The sequence below is a fragment of the Apodemus sylvaticus genome, chromosome 15 (genome assembly GCF_947179515.1).
Source record: "Apodemus sylvaticus chromosome 15, mApoSyl1.1, whole genome shotgun sequence".
Taxonomy (NCBI): domain Eukaryota; kingdom Metazoa; phylum Chordata; class Mammalia; order Rodentia; family Muridae; genus Apodemus; species Apodemus sylvaticus.
Window position 1 is genome coordinate 55,134,527 of NC_067486.1, and position 6,000 is coordinate 55,140,526.

Below are 6,000 nucleotides of genomic sequence, written 5' to 3' on the forward strand. Positions count from 1 at the left end.
ACACACCATCTGTGTTAGCTCTCAGCTCCATGACTTTAACTGCCTTGTGGTTGTTCCCTGGGTCTCCAGAGCCACGCTGTCTAACCATTCCTCCAAATGGTCAGCACCATACCTTCCCTGCACTGTCAGGAATGCATTCTTACCCTCAATTCCTTAGCACTTTCCTCACCGCCCACAAGTTCAGCCTGTAAATGAGGCTCACCTGCACCCATGGTATTGGTTTCCTCAGCCTTTGCAGGCCAGCCCAGATGACTACCGCCCTCACCATTTTGCAGCACATAGCATCCTCCTCTCTCATGTCTTGGAATCTGTGCTTGCTCAATTCTTTCCTCTGGAAAGGCCCCCTCCTTTCCCCCTGCACCTGCCTGTGTTTTATAACTCACTCTAGACTCTGCTCAAATGTAATAGCATAGCGTTTGAAAGAATTGTTTGATCCAGCTCCAGACTAAGGTTGAAACCATACTCCGCACCTACTTAAAACCACACAGGGTCCACTTTTTGGTATATACAACTTTCAGTCTGTCCTCTTACCGTGAAAACTGAGCACTTGCACAAAGCAAAGACTGTGCCCTCAAGGAACTAGGTCGGCAAAGTATCAATTAAAGCCTGCTGAATGAATGAATGATATAACAGAAAGGTAAAAATCCATAAGCTTCTCATTCAAAACAATATTTCAGAATGAACAAAGACTTGTTTTCTACTTCAATCTGAAAATAAAACCAGGGGGTAAGCAATCATTTATAACCATCCCATAGACGTGTAAGAATTTCTGATTATATTTATTTGTATTTGGTGACCTTCAAAAGTTAGTCTTATTTAAATAAGTTAATGTCTATGTAACTCACATTTTAAATGCATATACACTCCAATATACTTATATGAATTATATGCATATATGCCTGTGTGCACATACATATAGTGATATGATACTTGAACGGTTTTCTTAAACTTTCAGGAAATACTTTTCCTCCTCACTGCATACCTACAACAAAATATTTTTTACACTGTGGCCATTTGCCCAGGCCTTTTAAATATCAATCATGTAACGAAGTAGATGTAAAATGGAGTGATGTGATTACCTGAGTGGAACAGTGTGATACGAGACATTGCAACATCTGGTTTTCCTTCTCTTAAATAATTTTACTTCCAGAGAAGGCAACTCCCCACCACTTAGGGAAAGCAGACAGCCCCAGGGTGAGCTCCCTGAATCAGAGAAATGAGGTTTCCCTTCAATGTCCAACAGTAGTTCATCTTCCATCATAAATCTACAGGTAGGTTTTATCATGTGTGTGTCACATATTATGCAAAGGGTCTAGAAAACAAATATGGCCAAGATATCTTGTCAAAAAAAATTGTGAAAGTGAGATTCAGAAGTTGAGATCAATTATGAGGTTTGTCCCCTAAGTTTTTCACTGCCTTTTCCTGGGTCTTACATGACTTTTTATGTATATTAATACCATGTGTATACCTGTTGCCCTCAGAGGCCAGAGGAGACTGTGAATCTCTTGGACCTGTAGCTCCAGATGTTGTGGCCTAATAGTTGTTGAGAACCAAACCCCAGTCCTCTGGAAAGCCAGTTGGTTCTCTTAATCTCTGATCCACCTCTCCTTCTATCTTGCTGATTGTCTACAGTGAACAATTGTATAATAGAAAGTATAGTTCTTGGCTGTATCAGAATATGTGTATTAAATATAAAGCTGAATAATGCATTTTCTATGTGAAATACAGAAGAGTGAGTATCCCTACATAGGAAGAGAAAACACTACAGAGCTAAATAAGATGATTTGACAACTGAGTAGCAGGAGATTACATTGATAAAGAATTTTTAACAACATGATTGTAAAAGCCTTTGCCTGAATCCAAACTTGCAATAACGTTGAATGATTTGTTATTGCCATGTTGGTCCTATGATAGCCTGCTGTACATAAAGCTTGTGTGTCACTGCTTTTTTTGTTTGAGGCAGGAAGAAGATCCTGGTTCAAGTTTATTTTTCCTCTTTTTCTTTCTTTCTTTTTGTAATTTTTATTCCTTAACCCCCTCCCAGTCTGCTCTCCAGCAGTTCCTCATCCCAAGACTCCTCCCCCATCTCCAAGAGGATGTCCTCACCCACACACCCTGACCTGGCCAGGCCTTCCCACTCCCTGGGGACTTTAGTCTCTTGAGGGTTAGGTGCATCTTCTGTCACTGAGGCCAGACCAGGCTGTCCTCTGCTGTATAATGTGGTACAGGGGCCTCAGACCAGCTCATGTATGGTTGGTGTCTCAGTGTCTGTCTGAGAGATCTCAGGGGTCCAGGTTAGTTGAGGCTACTGGTCTTCCTATGGAATTGCCTTCTTTTACAACTTCTTCCAGCCTTTCCCTAATTCACCCACAGGGGTCCCTGGTTTCTGTTGGGTGTAAGTGTCTACACCTGACTCTTTCAGCTGCTTGTTGGGCCTCTTGGTGAACAGTCAAGTTAGGCTCCTGTCTGTCAGCACACCATAGCATCAGTAATAGTGTCAGGCTTTGGTGCCTCTCCTTGAGATGGATCCCAATTTGGGCCTGTCACTGGACCTCCTTTCCCTCAGTCTTTTCTCCATTTTTGTGCCTGAAGTTCTACATATCTGGGTCTGAGCTTTTGACTGTGGAATGGCAACCCCATCCCTCCACTTGATTCTACTGAAGATGGACTCTATAAGTTCCTTCTCCCTACTGTAAGGCATTTCATCTAAGGTCCCTCCCTTTGAGTCCCGAGAGTCTCTCACTTCCCAGGTCTCTGGTACATTCTAGAGGATCTCCCCACCTCCTACCTCCAGAGGTTGCTTGTGTCCATTCATTTTGCTGGCCCACAGGGCTTCATTTCTGTTTCCCCCACCCTAATACCCGATCATGTTCCCCCTCTCCCTTCCCTGTCTCTCTGACACCCAGGGCCCTTCCTTCCTCTCCCCCACCCCTTGATTGCTTCTCCCTTCCAAGTAGGATTGAGGCATATTTTTTTCTTTTTTTTTTATTCGATATATTTTTTATTTACATTTCAAATGATTTCCCCTTTTCTAACCCCCCACTCCCCGAAAGTCCCATAAGCCCCCTTCTCTCCCCCTGTCCTCCCACCCACCCCTTCCCACTTCCCCATTCTGGTTTTGCCAAATACTGCTTCACTGAGTCTTTCCAGAACCAGGGGCCACTCCTCCTTTCTTCTTGTACCTCATTTGATGTGTGGATTATGTTTTGGGTATTCCAGTTTTCTAGGTTAATATCCACTTATTAGTGAGTGCATACCATGATTCACCTTTTGAGTCTGGGTTACCTCACTTAGTATGATGTTCTCTAGCTCCATCCATTTGCCTAAGAATTTCATGAATTCATTGTTTCTAATGGCTGAATAGTACTCCATTGTGTAGATATACCACATTTTTTGCATCCACTCTTCTGTTGAGGGATACCTGGGTTCTTTCCAGCATCTGGCAATTATAAATAGGGCTGCTATGAACATAGTAGAGCATGTATCCTTATTACATGGTGGGGAATCCTATGAATGAATATTTTATTTTTTCTTCAGTCAGGAAGAAGAGTGTGGTTTTAATGTCTATTTTTAAAATCAAAATAATTTATTTAGAAAAAACTGTGGCTTCAATCTTAGTTTTCATTTGATCTCTCAAAACAGATGATTGTTCAAGGCATAATACAGGAGCAACTATTCATGGCGATTGGGTGTAGCACTATTATTTTTGTGAAAATACCTTTTACATTCTAAGAGACTGGGACTTTCATTGGCCCTCACAGATAAGTTATTAATACCGGTGGAGGCCATTTGTGACTATATAATCAATCAGAAATGTTGCTATATACTCAGATTATTTGTTGAACCTTCCCTTAGGACAGTGATTTTCAACCTCCCTAATGCTATGACCCTTCAGTACAGGTTCCTCATGTTGTGGGGACCCCTACAATACAATCACTTTCATTGCTATTTTATAACTGTAATTTTGATACTATTATGAATCATAATGTAAACATCCGTGTTTTCTGATAGTCTTAGGAGACCCCTGTGAGAGGGTCATGTGACCCCCTCCCCAATGGGGTAGTGACCCACATGTTGAGAACTGCTGTTTTAGGAGAGCAGTGTAACAGCCAACATTAACTTGCCTTGGATTTCTATGTAATTAACTTTTACATCCTAACTTAGTGCATACCTTTAATTTTAAATTGTGTCCTTTCCTATGTGCTTGGTCTGCAGAGCAATGCTTTCGTGTCTGTTTGTGTGTTATTGTCATCATTTCTTAAGAAGCAGCAAATAAGTCAACAGATATTATACAACAGATATTTACCATAAATATTGGAAGCAGAGTACAGATATTGCCTGCTAAAGATATATTTGGAGTACTGAATGTGTTTGTATCCATTGGGGTAAATAATTTAATCCCTTGTAAAATTCTGTTATAGATTTCTGTAAGGAATCCCTCATTTCTTTCCTATGTGGTGTTGTCTGTTCTGTTCAATGAATATAGAGCAAAACCTCTTGTGAGAGACCTCTTGTCAGACTTACACTCAGGCATCAGGTAGGTATAAATAGACACAAGTGAACAGACTATAGACAAGCCAGAAACCATAAACTCCAGAAAGAAAGGGGATACAGGGTGTGGTACTTTGAATAAGAACGCTCCTCCTCCCACAGGCTCGTATGTTTGGAGACTCAGTTATCAGTGAGTGGCACTACTTGGTAAGGATCAGGAGGTACCACCCATGGCCACTTGCCATCAGGTTCCCCCAGCATCTGTCAATCCCTACCTATTACCGGGCTCCGTAGGCTGGACTACCCTGCTTTCTATCCTACACTTCTCCAGCCCAGGGGCTGCATTGCCCTTCCCCCAGTGACCCTTCCTTATATAATCCAGCTATTTTGGTTACCTGGCATCTCTTCTGGTCTTTACCTTCCTGGCTTCTTGGTCTGGTTCTTTCTGCTTCCCTTCCCTCTCTACTCACATGGTCTGTCTCAGGCTAGCCAAACCCACTCTGAACCCTCCCAGACGTTCCTGCCTCTGCCTATGGTCTTCCTCATATCTACAATAAACCTTCTCTCTCACCATACCTAGAAACAGTTGTGTCCTTTCCTTTTTTATTTCTATTTTTATTCAATTATAGTAATAATTTTAAAGAAATTATTTAAATTATCTATACGATCCCACAGCAGACAAAGAAGTAAGTATATACCAACTGAAGAGAGAAAGGTTATCTTTTTTCTATTTTATAAATCTAATTCTATTGATTAAACATAAACAACATATGTAGACTTGTAAGCATTTGTTGGAAGCTGGTCATTGGCTGTCATTTTTGAATGCGTATGGGTTAGAGTTTTAGGAGATTTGATATACCAAGACTCTGCCGATGTTTGCTCCTGAGCTACACCTGTTCTTTGAGAATGAACTCTGTTCCATGAATTCTCACCCTGGCCTCTTGACCTACTTCTAGAGTTTCGGAGTCTAGCACAAAAGTGTAAAGACTTATCTGAGTCCAAGTCCACCCTTGAAATCCTCAGAGTTCAGATCTAGGTTTGTCTTAGAATAAATCTCACCCAACTATCTTTACAGTGGATTTCCAAGAAAAGGTGCCCTGGACTCCCTCAACCTCCCTTCATTCTTTCCCTTAACATAGAGTTATATCCCAGGAAAGAACCGGGGGCTGAGAAATCTTGGACTGAATGGGGAAGGGTTATAGTCATTCATAATTGAGTTGAGGATTTTGGATGCGGTTCAGGTAAGATAGAGCCAAGATGTAGTATAGGGCCTAAAAGCAATCCCTGGATACCAAGAAGTGCCCTTGGACCTTTCTAGCACCTTCTGTATCATTTATAGAATTCATGAACTCAGATCTTGACCTTAAACTCACCTACCTTTAGGCTGAGGCAGCAGACAGAGTAAAGCTTTTGAAGAAAAGGCCTGGAGGTCCATGCTCCTTAATTACTTATTCATCATTGGGAGAAAGGACTTAGCCTCTGGCTGCCTCCACTAGAACATTCACACCC